The sequence below is a fragment of the Pteropus medius genome, unplaced genomic scaffold (assembly GCF_902729225.1).
Source record: "Pteropus medius unplaced genomic scaffold, Ma_sr-lr_union100, whole genome shotgun sequence".
In the NCBI taxonomy this organism is placed as follows: domain Eukaryota; kingdom Metazoa; phylum Chordata; class Mammalia; order Chiroptera; family Pteropodidae; genus Pteropus; species Pteropus medius.
Genome location: NW_024346667.1, coordinates 10,299,301 through 10,317,540, shown reverse-complemented (window position 1 = coordinate 10,317,540; position 18,240 = coordinate 10,299,301). Strand labels below are relative to the sequence as shown.

Below are 18,240 nucleotides of genomic sequence, written 5' to 3'. Positions count from 1 at the left end.
AAAGCTTGAATGTCCAATTTTGACAGATATGCTAGTCAGTGTTAAGGGCTCTTGAACAGGATTAGAGTCTGCTAACAGTCCACTTTTTGTATTTAGGCCGTAACATATCAGCATAATATAAACCCTTTATGCAATTTTTAAAATATCTGCCAAATTTTAAAATTTTTCACTAGCTGTTTTGAGTATATACTAAACCTTATATTTGAAAATATAATATTGATCCTTCAAAAACCTATTTATGTATTCTGAATTTTATAGCTTTAAAAAGTTTTTCCTTACATTTTTTGTAACATTGAAATTGCTGTTTTATTGAAATAAAAAGAAATGTAAAGAAATTCTTTACATTTCTTTTTATTTCATTAAATAAATCAAATATGCTATATTGTAGTCATCCAGAACAAAAAAATAATTTAAGGAAGAAACTGAAAATCACCTGAGATATCCATTATTAATACTTTGGTAACCATCCTTTAATACATCTCTTCAGACTTATATATATAAATCTGTGTGTGTGTGTGTGTGTGTGTGTGTGTATCTGTATAAACTACAGTTTACTTATCTGTATCCCTAGTAACGAGCATTCCCTTTTTCTTTTTTTTTTTTTTTTGCCATTATGAACAAAGCTACAGTAAAGATCCTTGCATATGCACCTTTATGTGCTGGGAGTTTTATTTTTATGGACTTGCTAAGAGAGGGAGTGTGTGTGCTGATAATCTTAATAGATATGTCCAGAGTTGCATTCTCAAAAGATGTTAACAGTGTCCATTTTTTCTTTGTGTTTTATCCAATATTTGTTCTTAGTGTTTATACATACACATAATTGGGATAATTACTACAGACTTATTCCATTATTAGTGATGCTAAAAAAATCGTTAACCAAGTTTTACCTGGCTCATTGATCTTGTCACCTGTGTTCTAAAAGTGAAACAGGCCTTCGATAAGTACACTTTCAAAGCTCTGCCAGGCAGCCACATAGTTAGAATTATAGCCAGCAGCTCTGAGAGCCACAGTGGGAATTTACTCAGTTCCACCAGTTCTCGAAGAATGCTCTCTGCATTCCATTTAGCTGAGGAAAACAGCCCCATTTTGCCAGCATTGCTTTTTGATTTTTATCCTGCTGCTATGATATTTGCTTCCAGCACCTGAAAGCAGTATGAAAATACATTTTAAATCATTGAATAGAATTTCTCTGCTCTGATTTGCATTATGAACTTAAAGAAAAAGCAATTTAGAGCTGTAAGTCTCAGCTTATCGGTTGTGTTATTTTTTAAGTGCTGGAAAAAAAATCAAAATCACCCATCAAATTAACCCATTCTACTGATACATGATGAATTACTTATCATTTAATTATTATAGATAGAGTTAACGTACAAACATATCTAGGCTTCAGTTTCACAGCAATGTTCTGATTGATTTTCTGAAATACATAATAATTGGCCAGTATCTGCCCAGGTGGGCGTTGGTGTCTCTCAGGTGATCTCCCAGGTACTCCAGTCTCTTAACCTTTGATTCTTGTGTCAAGCTCTAAACTACAGACTGAAAAAGGGCAAAACCTGTTATCCAGCATCAACCACTGTATGTTCAGCCACATTTTCAGATTAAAAAAAATAATTATCCTCTACTGTAATCACAGAAAAAAAAATGTCTAAAGATGACTTAAATATTTTTAAAAGCCTGCTATTGTGGTTATATGATCCACATCATAAATAGCTATTCTTCTCCAAGTGTGTTAGAAAAACAATCTCGGGATATAAACAGAACACTAATATTATTTTAAATCTTCTGTCCAGTAGTTGTGTATAAACAAAGTAGTGACTGAGCCCTGAGTAAAAACGCCCAGCAGTAATGACTACGTATACACCAGTCCCCTGTGAGCTGTATATTAATGTCTGGCTGGTAATTTAATGGCACCTCTAGGCATAAACAAAGGTTTATTAAAATAGTAAGTAAAATATTCCTGAACACTGGATAGCTTTTCTTATTCTTTTGGAAATTAAGAAAGCCTATATTGTGATGCTAAAAGACACTGATTGAATCAACACTTGGCATCATTTTATTCAGGTTCTATTTAACATAGCCCAAAGCAAATAATCTACTTATATTTAAATTTAAAAATTTTTATTGCAGAGAGAAAAACTATAATAGTCATGAATAGAGTGCTTTTCTACGTGTTCTTCCCTTCTATTTACCTCCTAGATTTACCTCCACTTTCTCCCTGAGCAGCTCTCCACCCTCTTCGTGATGGCAAAATCCCTGGAAGCTTTTTTTTTTCCTCTTGAAAAACAATCAAATAACAAAAGTAAATTAATCTTATGGCGACTGCTTCATGAATCCATCTTGGACAAGCAGCTTCGAAATTCTTATGGTCTCCTAATAACGACTGCATCTGACATGGCACCTGGTGGTCCATAGATCAGAATCATTCTCATTTTTTCAAAGAAAATAGTCTGAGGCTACTGCCAGCACCACTGGGTGTTTCTTTATAGACTCCCAGCAGGAAGAATACTCTGATATCTTGAGAAATTTTGACTTTAAAGATGTCGTATATCACTATTCTCATAGCTTAGGGTCTTTTATCTTAAAGAAACAGCAAAACTGTACCTAATAGTGCTGTCTGTTCTATTCTCCTTCCACAAATGACAATATGACTATTTTTTGAAGGGACTGGAGCTCATTATTAACTCTCTCTTAAATTATCTATTTCTCTTAGTCAAAAATTAATGCAGTATAATTAAGCAAGTGATTTGTAAAAGTTCGTCACCAAGATTCATATGGATTTTGCCTTAATTTATGAAATTCTATTTGGCACTGGTACTTTACCAATAGATAATGCTCTGTATACAAGTGGTTGACTTTTCAGTAGCCAAAAAGGCTGTTTAATGAGGAAATTTCATATACATTTTCTTATAGTAGAAGTTTGTAGTGACTTGTATCAAAAGTTTATTTTTACTGCACAGATAGTTACAGGTACAATTTTAACTGTGGGTGCTAGCAAGTCACTTTGAGTTACCTTTATAAAATAGTTTTAGCAGGTTTAGGTAGTTTTCCGACAAAAGAACCTCTGGGGGACATCTTTCTTTGGCCCTGTGAGTTAACATTTAAATTTAAAATCTATTTGACATAATGTCTCTAAAACCAAACATTGTTTTCCTACATTATAAAGGACATTTTCTCAATCTGCATGCAGAAAACCTAGTTTAAAATTATAATCATGAGCACAATCTACTGTGATGAGTGATACTTGGGCGATTTATTTCCCCTCCAAAGTGTGTACTTATTTTTTATATCTTTCAATGATGCAGTGTGGTGGCAAAACAATGTCACTTTATGAGGTCTGTCTACTGGTTTTAGTAAAAATAATTGCTTTACCAATAAGAAGAATGACAGGAAGTTAAGAAATAAAAGATAGACTGGTCCAAAAAGAAGAAAATTGGCCTAACGTGAGGATAAAGTTTAATTAGGGAAGCTCTGCAGTGCTCCATCTCATAAAACTCATTTTATTAAATTTATGCTCCATATTTTTGCCACACTATATTGCTTTCTGCACTTAAAATCCAGGCATGAGGATATGAAATTATTTTCCCACTCAGTCATTGGCTTCAGGGGACAGGGTCCTGATTTCACCAGGGTCTTCGGTCCTCTTGCCCTTTTGTGCCTTATTCAAAAGTTTCAGCAAATTTGACCTCAGAGAAGATACAATTTCCTGTTAGCTTTATAGTGTGACTTTTCTGTTTGCATCTTAGGACTCTGCTCAGAAGTAGACAGTCTTACAGCAGAGCTCAGGAGCCAGAGCCAACATCAAGTGAAATTTAATTGCCAGCATATTTCACAGCTGGGCCACTTTCCTTATTTAGGGCTTAGCATCAAATCCTTTTTTTTTTTTAGGGTCCATTTTGGAGTGACATTCTTGTATAGTTCTCTTCATGATCCACTCTTGAGTATTATCTGGCTAATCCTACAAAATGTCTTTGTCTCCAACATTGAATCACGCCTATGAAGGGGGAAAAAACCCATGTGTGTCGGAAGTCCTGGTTACCTGGGGGAAGGGCAGGGGCAGGCTGCGGACACTGATCACATCCAGACAGTACTCAGCTCCCTTCTCCTTCATTTGTAGTGACTCAGCCTGACCAGAACATTCTTTTGTCAAATCTGGTCCTGTTTGAGAAGAAGCAATATTCACAATTGATACCTGAATTGCTTTTTAAAGTTTCATTCATTAACTAGCTGCTTTGGAACGGATTTTCCAGTGAAAACAATTTAAAAATCAGAGGCTGAAATACAAACACAGATGTGTCTGGGGTCCAGCAAGTGCTGTTACGAGAGAAGTAGGCAGGGTGGAAAATGCACGATTTTCAAAGGTTTCAGTGAAACAGAAATTACTGGACAACGGGAACCCTGACCTTTATTCCAGCAAAGAGTACCCACACTGGGCTTCTTGGGCCTGAAGGGGGAACCCCTGGTGGGAGTGGGTGTAGCCTAGAGGCCTTAGGCTTTGGAGGAATAACAGAGGGGATCTGTGACCTCTTTGCCCAAGGGACGATGATTCCAAGAGAGGAGGTGAAAAGGTGGGGTCCGGGGTTGGGTTCGATGCATTTTAACAGTTAATTAGGGAAGAAATGATAGCCCCGTGGGAACATCCAATACTGCTCTCTCACCCTGTCAGGGGATACTGCGGGGCAAAGCAGCTTCAGGAGGAATGGGGTTGAGTGGAAGAGAACATCCACTTTGCACGTGGAGGGGTTGTCCTTACACAGGAGCAGAGACGATTGAATGTAAGAAAAGGGAAGGCACATGGGGATGTAGAGAGAGGAAAGTGTGTGGGAGCAAATAGAAGCTCCTTCTAATTGCCTCTATTTTCTGTTAAAATGAAGAGCAACTTCATTAAAAGTGTGAGAATAAAGGATGAAGTGCTGTAGGTTTGAAGAGGGAGATGCAAAATAGTCTAGGAGAGTAAGAGAGGAAAGTGACTAATCAAAGACAATAGAATTCTCTGGCAACAGTGAGTCCACTTGAGATTAACAGTCAGAGGTTGAAGTGAAATCTATCAGCCTATGTGTTTGTTTTCTTTCAGCCATCTTCAACAGTTCAGGGACCAGAAGGAGCAGGTGGAAGTTTGGATTGATCTAAGAACAAAGTAATGTGATGGTGGGAGAGAAGGACAAAGGAATCGGGATATGTGCATGGTGATGATCATCATGTCGAACCATTGAGTCTTAATTGAAGAAAGAGGTAAATGAAGACATGGGGAGGTGAGGGACAGATACTAAGTTTAACAGATGTGTATTCTGGGGCTGAAAATGGTTAAGTTAAGATGGAGAGAGGATGTAGTGGTAGGAGTGTGTCATGTCTGAAATTGACATTACGAAGAGGGTGCAGTTACTGGTAGTGATGATGTCCAATGCGTGACTATAAGAGCAAGTAGCTGGAGTGATGTGGAGGATAAAATCATGGGAGAAGCCAATGTCCAGAGTCCAAGAGGTAGAATTATCGCAAAGATTTTCTCAATGATAATGAAATCACCAAAAATTATGAGAAGAGTTCTGTTGGAGAGAGTGACAGAATGAACATGAGAATCTTCAAAGAATGATGAGAGGCAACTATGCAGTCTGTAATAACTGACACGTGCAGAGGTAGATTACTAATGGCTGAGCTTCAAAGGAAGCAAAAATTTTTAGGGAGGAAAGGGGACCATCTGGAATTGGCAGTGAGTACTCACAGCTGCAGGAAGAACAGGCTTCATCTAAAGAGGTGAAGTTAATGTAGAAAAGACTTTGAGGATATAGGAAATTTTGCTGATGGTAATGAGTTCCAGAGGGTGTAGTAGAAGGGTTTTATTTGGGGAAGGATATGGGATTGGTTAATATACAGGGATGATCAAAGTTGTATGGGGATGTGATTTAAAATGATGAATGGTATTGGGGCTTCTTTTGGTGACTGAGATAACATGGGTATATGTAATTTGCAAATGAATAGAAATTTCCAACAATTTACTGAGTTTCGAGTCTAGAGAAAATGGGAAAATATGGCTTGTGTACATGCTAAAGTGATTTCATTGTACAGTATACCGCCATGACCAGTAGGTGGTACTGTTGGCCTAAGATAGTTTGGTTGCTGTTTAGCACAGAGTGAGGAAGAGAGGAAAGGTTATGCGGGACAGGAGGTAGTGTATCCACCAGCAGCTAAAATGTAAAGGATGCTGGTAGATTTAGATCTCTCTTTTTGAGAGTTCCTTGTACAAAATCAATGTTTCTTAGAATGGATAAACTTTTAAAGAATCTTGAGCAATAAAGACGAGTTTGGAAATATATAAAGTGCAAATGGTGATGTTTTGGCTTTTAATTTTTTTTTGATGAAAAAAATCTGAAACAGAGAAATTAATGAAATAGCAAGAACTTACAGAGCACAGAAGACGGTTCAGGATGCCACGCCCCTGGGTTCCTCCTATTTCACCTCTGGGACAACCATGTGCACTAACCCTGGCAGGTAAATGTATGAGACGTCACTGGTTAAATTCTGATATTTATCTGTAAACACATGCTCTGTAAAAGGCAAATTCAGGTTTTGCTATAAAAACCAACAAAACCCCCCCGGCTCCCTCACTTCCCTCTTCTCCTGCATGCTTTGGGGATTCAGAACACAGAGCTTGGACAGCCAGAGGCACAGACACTTCCTTTCCAGGAGGACAGGCTGAAAGAGGCAGATGCTGATCAGAGTCTATGAGCTTTGCATATTCATATTCCTGAGATTTTCAGTAATGAGCATGTGACGACTCTAGCAGTCTCTGTATAGCTTGGGGGTTTGCGATTCTCATGTTCTCTATGAAGAAATGACTCTTATCAAATCAGGAGGCTTCCCACCCCCCGCTCCAAATTTGAATCAGCACTTGTACACTGAAGTTTTCAACATCACCCACAAGATTTTTAAGGGCTTGTCAAAAGAATCTTCATAGTCTCCAACCATGAATAAAAATGATTTCAGATATCATCACTATTGCACATTTTATTTCATGGAATTAATTTAATTGGTTGAGCTGAATAGTTAAGGGTTGTTAACTGGTTGCTAGGAGTGAAGATAAATGCTTGAAACTCTTCTTTAGTGCTAGTACAGTTATACCTTGATTAAACAATCCTCTAGGGCAAAAAATAAAAAAAAAACCAAGCCCCCAAAACTCCTTTATAATAAAATTCAGCCATATTAAGAAAAAATGTGTACAACTATCACATAAAGTTAATCTGCTTGGTATTTATTTGCAGTTTGAAAATATCTTATGATTATCTCTGCCCACATCTTCTATGTGGGCAAATATAGTCAAAAGTTCATAATACCAGCCCTAGGAAAAAATATTTTCTAATCTTTTCTTGGACATATCATCTTAGTAGGCATTTGAAGGCCAGGTTATTATTCAAAAATTTGTAAAGGATTCAAAGGCCAGAGTTTATGAGCTAAACCTAGGGAAATTTTCTAGAGAGAATTTCTATTTCTTCTCTTAAGAATTACAAGAAAAGACCACTTTTCCCCAGCTGTTAGGTAGAGAATAAACCCTGACCTACTTCTTCCTTAAGAGTGATTCATTCTACAATAATGGAGGACACTGTAGGAGAATGGAGACCTTCAGCATTTTGTTATCATTTTTTTTCTCTCTGATGCTTAAGCAATCCATTGCTCCCAAAGGCTTGTCTTTGGCAGCGATGGCTCCTAGAGCCCATCAAGGGCATCCCTAACTCTCACTAGCTGTGCCTGTCAACGGTTCCAGTGTGCAAGCAAGTCAGAGCAGTGTTTATCACAGTGGACAAAGTCATCTACAGTATTTGTTAAAAGTTCCTGGATCTTACCCCAGACCTGATGAATTGGGATCACTGGGGTGGGCTGAACATCTGCATTTTACAAACTCAGAGTTGAATCTCTGCTTAATTCTCACCAGCTATTCTACCATCTTTCTGGCTCAAACCACTCATGTCTCATCTGGACTAGAAAAGCCTTTTCTGGTCATCTCTTATCTCTGCAGTCTATTCTCAGGCAGGGGCCAAAGTTATCTTGCAGAACTTAAGGCAGGAAATAGATTGATCTGCTCAAATCCTTCCAAAGGCTTTGTTTTCAAGTCTTCCCCTTCAAGCCTTTGCATAATCTGGCCCCTTCTCCTCGCTAAACTTTATCACCTGCTACTGTTTCCCTTGTTCTCTCTGCACCAGCCACACTGGCCTTATTGGTCCTAGAACAGCAATTTATACTCTCAAGGCCTTTGCATATGCTTTCCCACTTTGCTAGCTCCCTCACATGCTTCAAAGATTACCTTTACTTTGAGGCATTCCCTGGTCACCCTATTTAAAATTTTAGTTTTCTTAATTCCTGATATTTTGTAGCTCCTAAATTTATTTTTCCTTTTTTAGCACTTAACATTACCTTACGTACTATATATTTTACTTATTTGTCTTGTTTATTCAGTCTCCCCTTCTAGAAGATCCATTAAGGTTGAATATTTTTTCATTTTGTTTAATATTATATCCCATCACCTAGTAGGTATTCAATACATATGTGCTAGATATTGATTTAAAAATTTTTTGAAATGTTAACACCGATACTGCTTATCATAGTTGGTACATATTTCTGGAGAAAATCTCGTTAAAGTAAGGAAGTAAAAGCATTTCTTGTATTTGCAGCATTTAGACTATTCATGTCAATCAACAGATATGTATTGAGTATATGGAGTGGGAAGATGATGATCACAGAAAGTGATGATAATAGAATTTAAGTGATGATGCTAGAAAGTCACTGCTTTCATGAGTAAAATGTTACAGGGAAGTAGATCTTCTGTCCTAGTGGGAGGAAATAGCAATAAATGAATAAAGAGAGCACCTAATGCATCAGGTGATGAGTGCCGTGTGGAAGAAAATGGCAGATAAAGGAAAAGATGGTCTTGGTGTGGATGTGCTATTTCAGACTGATGACCAGGGATGGCCTCTCAGAGGAGGTGACATTTGATTAGAGACATAAAAGAAGTGAGGAAGGGAACCAAGTGAATATTCGTGGAGAAATGTTCTAGGCAGAAGAAACTGCAAGGACAAAGACCCTGAGGCAAGTGTGTGGCTGGGGTGTTGGGGTGACCGTGACAAAGCCAGGGAGGCTGGAGCACAGTGTCTGCATTGGAGGGGGAGGGAAGGGATTCTGGTTGCAGAGGGAAGGAAAATTGGGTCAGATTATTACGGGATCAGCGGAGCCTTATGGACATGAGTGCTGGAGTGAAGAGCCATGATCTGGGCGAGACTAGAATAAACCGGGTAGGGAACCTGATGGGATTATTCCTGCTGGATTCTTGGGCAAAGGGAGGCCGTGAGTGCATTGAAGAGAAAGTCAGGGCTCTTGCCCATAGCAGGCAGAACTTTGTGGGCTCATGGTTGAGTCATTCTGATGGTGGCAAATGTGGTGGCACCAGGGGCCCATAGGGACTTTGAAATAATCAGTTTATTAAATGGCCCCCCAGTTAGTCATGGGCAGAGGAAAGTTCTTGGTGGCCTTCCATCAGTATGGAAAAATTAGTTTTCTCCTTCTCAAAGGAAAATGTAACAAATATTTTCCCTGATATGCTTAACATCACTTTCAAGATCACACGCATCGCTCTAATAACTGAAGGATCAGATTGATTTCTCTAGTAAGGAAATGAGCGTTCCACAAAGTAGGTAATCAAGGCGAACTTTAAATTTAAAAAAAAATTACCTAAGATATTTGGAATTTGGGTGACAAATTAATTGTGAGGTAGCTTTGTACGAATTTCATTGACAAGATGATGACTTTTGATGGAAAACATTCGTTGACTTATTAAAACGGAGCCCATCCTAGGGACCAGCCTTGAGAGGGGCATCTCCTAACACAGGAAGATTATTTATGTTGCCAGCTGACCTTCCCACAGGCACTGGTACTTGATCGCATCACCTAGTGGTTTACTGTCCATCGTTTCTGCAAAGTAAATGTTAGTGAGGAATTGAGGAATTTAAGGCTATGAATATCTTTTTTCCAGGGAGTGACATTTAGGAGGGGGAAAAAAAGAAAGCACTTGAGAGTAAGAGAAAATGGGTATTACATCTCTCCTTCTTTCCAAAGCAGAAACTGTTTCAATCTACCTTTTCCCTCATGAGTCAGAAAAATAAAGTGATACAAAATCCAGTCTATTCCTATGCCTCGAGGCATGACTATAACTAAACCATTAGGGGATGCAAATTGAATCCTCTCTGACTAAAATTCAGTGTATAACATAGTGTTTGGGCCACATGCAGAAACCATCTATTCATAAACGGCTTTTCTCTGAGCATTCATGGGCAGGCTCTGCTCAAGCATTGAGAAAAGTTTGACTCACAGGATTATTAAAAATAAAGTGATCCTTTAAAATTTTTCCGTTAACAGACAATAAGCTGAGAACAAAATCAGTTTTAGTCACTGACTTTTTAAAAATGAGACATTTCATTAACTTAATAGTTTATGAAAAGCATTGCTAGCGGTGGGATGTAGATTGCTCATTTCTCGCCTCATTGTTTGTGAGCCTGGAATTAAATGACTGTTGAGCAGGTTTGGCCTGCTCCATGCAAATAATATCGAAGCATTCATGTTCTGGAAGCTGCAGTGAGTGCTTGCAAAAGCTAAGGGCAGCAGTATGATGGCTCCTTGAAAATATTTAAAGTAGAAGTACCATATGACCCAGCAATTCCAATCTTGGATATAGACCCAAAAGAACTGAAAGCAGGATCTCAGACACACCTGAGAAATTTATACAGTCATGTTCATAGCAGCATTATTCACAGTAGCCAAAGGCAGAAGCAACGTCAGTGTCCACTGACAAATGAATGGATAAAAATGTAGAGTGTGTGTGTGTGTGTGTGTGTGTGTGTGTGTGTGTGTGTGTGTGTGTATGATGACCAGCCTTTAAAAGAAATTGACACACACAAGGCATGAAGTACCCAGAAACCAAAGAACAAATACCATATGATCACTTATATGTGGTACCCAGAGCGGGCAAATTCGTCAAGACAGAAAGTAGAAGTGTGGATGCCAGGGGTTAAGGGAGGGGAAGTAGGAGTTATGGTTTGATGAGTACAGAGTTTCTGTTTGGGATGATGTAAAAGTTCTGGAGACAGATAGTTGTGACGGTTGAACAACAGTGCGAATGTACTTAATAACACTGAACTGGACACTTAAAAATGGTTAAGATGAAACATTTTATGTTATGTGTATTTTACCCCAATTTTTTGAAAAGCTAATGGCTCAATAATAGATATGCCTATTCTGGGCATTTTACATAAATGGAATCATATAATATGTGGTCTCATACGTGGCTTCCTTCACTTACCGTGTTTTCAAGGTTCGCTCATGTCACAGCGTGTGTCAGTACTCCATTCCTTTTATTGGTGAATAATAGTCCATTGTATGAATGTGCCTCATTTTCCCAGAGGCTGGAGGGAGGAGGTGATGGGGTGACTGCAATGGGACTGAAACAGGGTTTCTTTTTGGCGTGATGAAAATCTTCTAAAATTAGATCATCGTGATAGCTGCACAACTCTGTGAATGTACTAAAACTTACAGAATTGTATACTTTAAAGGGGTGAATTTCATAGTACGTGAATTATATCTCAATAAAGATGCTATAAAAAAAAACTTTTAAAAAACCTAATGGCATCTTAGATGCATTAATGAAAGTACAGAGTCCATAACAAACATGGTGGAAAGGGCAAACATTTAGAGTCAGAAGGCCTGGTTCGAGCTGGTTCAGGGCACTTATTGGTACAATTTTGGTCAAGTATTAACTTCTCTGAACCTCACATTTATGATCTGTAAAATGGAAATAATAAATTAATGCCTACTTTGCAGGGACGTAGTGGGGACCAAATAACATAATAGATACGAAAGTTTTTTTTTATTACTGAGTTGATATATTAGCATTAATCAGAATGCAGAGGGTTAAAACGCATCTAAGGTCTCCTCCAATTGTGAGACCTTTCTTCCCCTGTACTGTTACCAGGTTTTTATATTTCTTAATTCCAATGGTTTTTTTCCAAAAGCATATGTCTTCTACATGGTGATTAAGTCTTTTAAAAATGTAACCCCTATTTCTCCTCTGCACCCATGTTTTTTTTTTTTCAGATGCCACTCTTCTTTATATCTTCATTTTCCATCCTTTCTAACTCCCACCAGCAGTGAAGCAAAAATCCTAGGGTGGATTTAGCCTTAACTGCACAATGTAATCACTTGAGCTTTACAAACTACGAATACCTAGATCTCACTCTTAGAGAGTCTTGAGGTCTAGTGTGAGGTTAGACGTCAGGATTTTTAAAGCTGCCAGGTGATTCTAAACGTACAACCCAAGCCGAGAACACTGCTATGGAGAGAACGATCGTATGACCCCAGCGTAACTTAGCCAGGGAGTCGGGGGCTGGCAGGGAGAGATCCAGTTCTGCTAGCTCCTTCTCTCATACATCTTGTGTTGTGCCAAGTCACCAGCTGCCTCTAAGGAGGTAAGCAACAGCTGCAGGTGAGTCTGGAACAGATGTCAAGCTGGAATTTCATTCCAACGATTACTAGCCACGCTAAGTCTTTTCTTCCTGCTAAAAAGAAGCTCTCCTTTGCATTGATACAACTGAAGTCAAGCAGGCCTGATCTGAGTCCCATCAGTCACCCTGCGGACATAGAAGTCCAAGCCAGCACTGGAGGAGATGGGCAGGCTTTCTGTAGAAGGGTGTCTAAGGAAACTGTAACTGTTTTGCATATATTGGCTTTTATAGAAATGTTCTCTCTTTTCTTACTACGGTCCTCTGTCCTTTAAAATATTTCACTAAAGTGTTCCCTATCAATTCTCCTTGACTTTTGGAGTTTTTACAGTTTTGTTTCTTATGTCACATCAGGTTTGGAGGAATGGTTTGACTTTCCTTTCTAGCCATCTCCTCCTTATCATCCTCTTGATCCCTACAGACCCAGGACGGAGACTTAGTCTTTAAGATACAGTCATTTCCTTTGCCCCACCTTGAAGCTGATCTCCAAGGACAGGGAAAAAGTACAACCAAACCAATTCTCCGGTTTCCTAACCAACATTTCTTCACCAGCATTTTATATTCTAGTGTGAGGTGTTATTAGGAAAAATGGACCAATGAAAGAATAAGTGACTTTTTCCCTCTCTGAACTTTTTAGGGATAGTGTCGATGGACTTTGTTCGCCCCACGCAAGAGAAAGGCACCCAGCGTGTATGTGTTCAGAAGACAGACCTCTATTATGCATCTTGATTTAAGAGAGAACTCAGCAAATAACCAGTCTTGAGGTAAGACTGAGCTACCCATCCATTCCATAGAGCCAGAGATTCCATAACTAACTAAACTCTAAACTGGAGATGGGAGGTATTATTATTCTTATACTGGAAAACAATGACTTGGTAAGAAATTTAGTGGTCCTGGAACAGTAGAAGGGAGGCGGGTAAAAGGATAGGAATGTTCGGTGAGAAGGTTAATCCTTTAAGCTTGAGGGATTTACTGACAGCAAATAAGAGACACTTTAAGAAGCAAAGCTCAGAAGTTTGGGGTCTTTTAATGTTCAAAGCTTCAAGTGTGTTGAATCGCTGACACCCCAGACTTTCTATGGCCAGTTGCTCAAAATATTTCTCATTATAAAAACTACTTAGATATCATTTCAAAAAATTCCTGTCTGTTCAGGTTTATTTACAGAGGTGAATAATATTTCAATATGTTTGTAAAAGCCAAATGCTTGGCCTATGGCCTCACTGGGTGTGGATGTTATCATTCCCTCCTTCCCCCTACAAAGAAAAATATCTATCTTACTTATAAAAAGAATCTTTCATTTTAGGCTCTCTGCAAAAGTTTAAAATAGAGAAATATTATTTTCCTTAGAAGGTCTGATAAATAATTCAGACCAGCTATAAATCTTAATGAAAAAAATTTTTTTTTTCTTTTCTGTAAGTCTCAATCCTCTGTCTATAATAGAATATAGTTGTTCTTTGGCTGTTCCACCTCTAATCACAATACTTTCCGGAATGGCCTCTAATTTTCTTTCATTTCTCGCTCTCAATCTTCGTGATTCTGGTGAAATCCATGCCACCTCTGATGCCTTTCAAAGTCTGGCCAGTCAGACCGGGGACACTGATTTGTTCAGGATGGACACGTGATCCCAGTCTGGCCACTTAGAGACAACAAGGTAAATTCAAGGACACTGATGTCAGATAGTAGGTTCGCAAACAAGTGATCATTATAGATAACTGGAGCTTAATCTTGCTTTGAAATTCTGGGAACAAATGCAGGATACCTGCCTCAGAATTGTCCTACCCTAAGGGCGAAAAAACCCCTGCTATTTATACCCCATTTCCCATCAGTCTTTGGCTGAGAGCTACTGGTTGTGGTGGGAGGTATTCATTAATTCATTTGCATTTTGGACTTGGGTGATCAGAGAAGACCCTCAGGCAAAGAAATGCATTTCGAAGTTGGTCCTGTGTGCACCAAAATAGTAAGGGAAAAGGGGATTTGGGTAGGGCACTGACCCATATTGATCTACTACAATCAATAATATCTTTGTACAATATTTTATTGCATTTTATCATAAACTCTTAGTAAATGTCACTTACTGAAAATATTCATTCATTCAATAAATATCTATTGTACCATGTACTAAGGTACATTCACTGTGCTAGGTGCTGGGAATAAAACAAAACAGAACATCCCATTCCTCAAGGAGCTGACAATCTATAACAGATACATACAAGGAAGCAAGAAAGCATGTCCTGGTGATAGGGAAGGTATGGGGTGCTGGGAAAACATACGAGAGAAGAAACTAACCCAGAAAGTATTTTCTAAGAGCCCTCCCCAGTTTCCAGCAGCAGGAATAAAAAAATTGGAGAGAGAGAAAGATGACAGAGGTGGAAGGGAAGTGGAGATTTTCTATTATTGAATTTTATACTATGTGCATGTATTATATATTTAAAAACAACTTTTTAAAGGAATAATCTATCTTAAAAGAGTAAATCAACATAACGAATAAAATTACCAACTGCAGTCGTAATCTGAGACTGTGAAGTGTGGATAAGGAGATTTGGGGACACGAGTTCATTTTGGGTGATGAGGATACATGCCACATGAAGGCATACCTGGAATGCAATAGCATCTAGCAAGGTTTAACCTCACATATTGTACCCTGGCCGGTCCAAGGACAGGAGAATCAGGTGTGTAGCAGCAGGAAGTGCAGAAAGCAGAGTCAAAGACGAAGTGTCTGTCATTGTGTCTCCAGGGCTCTTCTGGGAAGAGGCTGCACAAACAGGCCATCAGCATTGCTGGGACCCCCTCACAGGGCGTCGGAGTATGCCCAGCAGACAGTTACTGCCTTAAGTGAATTCTCTTTGACATGGACAAATTAACCTTCACAACTCAGTAACACTAATCATTAAGAATATCCCTGGCTCCAATTTCACACTCATTAAATAACCCTTTGATTATAATCTGGCTTCGATGTAGATAATCCTGTGGAAACAGAGTAGGCTCTCTTAGTAAACTTTGATAATTATACATTTAAGTAAATGCATTGGCTCTTCTCTGCTTGGTTGGTGTGACTCGGGGCCCCTCAACTTATTACCTGAGGATAAGCTGACAAAAATCACATTTCTTGACCTACAGAGCCAAGCACAGGACTTGAAGTACACTTGCCCCACAAAGATAAGTGCTCTGTGAGGCCCACAGTTACATTTCTATTTCGTTTCATTCTGACTACAAGTACACGCCCAGAATTTTGAAGGTATGCGTTGCTGTGATGAAGTTCATTCAACTCAGGGCCACGCCATTGCTCAAATCAGAGGCCATTGTTCGCTTGGGCAGAATCCACGTTCCCACCTCAGGATTTAATCAGTGTTAACAGAGGACATTAACGGCAGGATTAAAGTCATGGAAGTGTGTTGACAGGTTGGGGCAGATACCACAATGTGAAAGAACATGAAAAACTTAAGAGATCAGGCCTTTGAGCTAAGTGGGCCTTGGTTAGCAATTTGGACTTTGTTCTTAGGTGATGGCAACCCATGTTTCAGCAGAAAGGTAGTAAAGTTATTATAATTTAAAAAAGTAGTTGGAAACATTTTGCTTAAAGTGAAAACCCAGAAGATACAGCCTTGCTAATGCACGACAATGCTGCCTACCTTTGCAATCCTGTCTTCTTCAAACATTTTCAATCCAGTCTATTAGGAAAATGTATTGCTGATTTTATCATGTTGATTTTCTCAAGACATCAATTCAATTCCCTTCATCATATGCTTACTGAACACCTATTATGTCTAGGTCATTATAGAGAGTATAAAAATCAATTAAGTATGATCTCTTTCTATACAATCTAGGGCCACAAAAGTAGCATAAACAAAATCTTATTAAGACACAGGGCAGAAAGACCTAGTTCTAAATAATTTTATCAAATGTATTTACTTTTCATTTTGCTGAAATACATTTATTTCCCAGTAGGAGATCTTGGGAGGGAGAAGGAAAAATTCCCACACCTAAACACTGGAATCTAAAGAAACTTCAGTGTCCTTCTGACACAGAATGTCTCCCCAACCTCCTATTTATGCCACCTGTAAACAGAGCCCTTCTCAGCCAGTACCTGCCATAGGTCTGCCCAGACCCAAGGCCCTACATACACTTCTCACTCACAAGGTATTAAACTCCTGGGCCCAAGCTCTCACTTCTTTCATGCCTACAGCTATTACTGCAGTTTCTTCTTGCCCCACAGTGTGCTGCCCAGATGCTGATTCTCTGCCCAGCTCTGATTCTCTTCTACATCACATCTACGGTTAGAGAAATTCTAGTTTGGGGGCTGCTCCAACCTTACAGGGAATTGGACACTGGACTGAGAAAGATTCACAGCTCAATCGGTGCTCAGGGTTTGGAGAAGATTAGGGTGAGTAGGTAAACTCTGATTTCTTAGGAGTAATATTGAAGCTGCATTTATGACTTCTGTAGACTTCCTGAGCTTGCCAGGAATGAGGTAATAAGGCCAAGATTTGGAACAGATCCAGGTTAAAATCCCAACTCTGCTGTGCTATTTATAAGCTGCATAACTTCCAGCAAGTTACTTAGCCTCTTTCAGCTTTAGTTTTCTCATCTGTAAAATGGGATTAATTTACATACTTCATAGTGTTTTCTGAGAGATTAACAAATCATTTTTGTAAAAGCACCCAATACATAGTAGGCACTTTATAAATGCTGACTTTAATTATTGTCTTATATAGAAATGCAAATGAGATTTTAAACCAATTTTGGGGACACTGATTATTTATAAATTGGTACTACCTATAATCAATAATTCACTAAAATTTTATCACACTTAAACAATATTTATTGATTAAAAAGAATTGTTTACTGTGGGACAGATAGCCTTTTAAATCTTTTTAATACAACAGATATAAACTTAATTTAAAAAATGCAACAAATAGCTTTTAGTAACTATTAACTTAGAGGTAATCATAAAATGCAAAATAAACACTAGAGAGATAGACAGATACATAGATAGGTAGATAGATGGAGGGAGATACTATATGCAACAAAGGAGTATATTCATAGAGAAATTGAATATTTATTTTCTACCCTAACACAGCAAAAATGAAAAAAGGAAGCCTATTTTCACAATTATTCTAATTCTCTAACATATTTTGTAGTGTCAAGAATGGAAGATATAGATATTTAATCTTACTTGAAATCTAACACAAATAGGCACACAAAAGCATGTGATTTTAGATTGCTGGTTCTCAAGGGAATGCTCTTCTTCCTATGCCAAATCATGGCCCTTCGGTTTAGTTGCCTACGTTGTGGCCTGGCTTACTTTCCTCTCACATGAGGGTACCTGAACACTGAGTCAGCAACCTCGGGTCTCTCTCTGGGTGAAGAAACAAATCTTATAGGATTTTTGTGAGGATCAAAAGGGAAATCCATTTTAGGTGCTACTATAATGCCCTGACACATAGAGACCCTCAATTAATATTAGCTATTATTTATCGTAACTCACACTGAAACCAGCTGCTTTGTACGAGACAGTACTATGATTCCATCCTATGCTGGGAAGCAATAGCACCTAGTAGTCTTACTGCATCCAATCCATCAATCTAAACCGCCATCATTGCTTGCTTGGACCAGGGCCAATGCCTCCTGACTGGTTTCCTCGTATCTACTTTTGCCCTTCTTATCCTCCGTTCTCACACAGAAGCCAAAGTTATCATGTTAAAACAAATCA

At 38.6% G+C, this 18,240-nt stretch overlaps 1 protein-coding gene across 2 annotated transcripts in view; it reads left to right on the top strand.

Annotated features, from left to right (window-relative positions):
- Positions 1-18,240, top strand: part of POU4F2 (POU class 4 homeobox 2) — a 58,438-nt gene that overhangs the window by 14,271 nt on the left and 25,927 nt on the right. The window contains exons 1-3 of one of the 2 annotated variants that reach the window (XR_005655668.1): positions 4,461-5,229; positions 13,168-13,294; positions 14,672-14,776. The gene's annotated coding sequence lies outside the window, so the exon portion shown is untranslated. Of the gene's footprint in view, positions 1-4,460; positions 5,230-13,167; positions 13,295-14,671; positions 14,777-18,240 lie in introns of those variants that run through there. The other variant, XM_039876008.1, reaches the window with a different exon arrangement.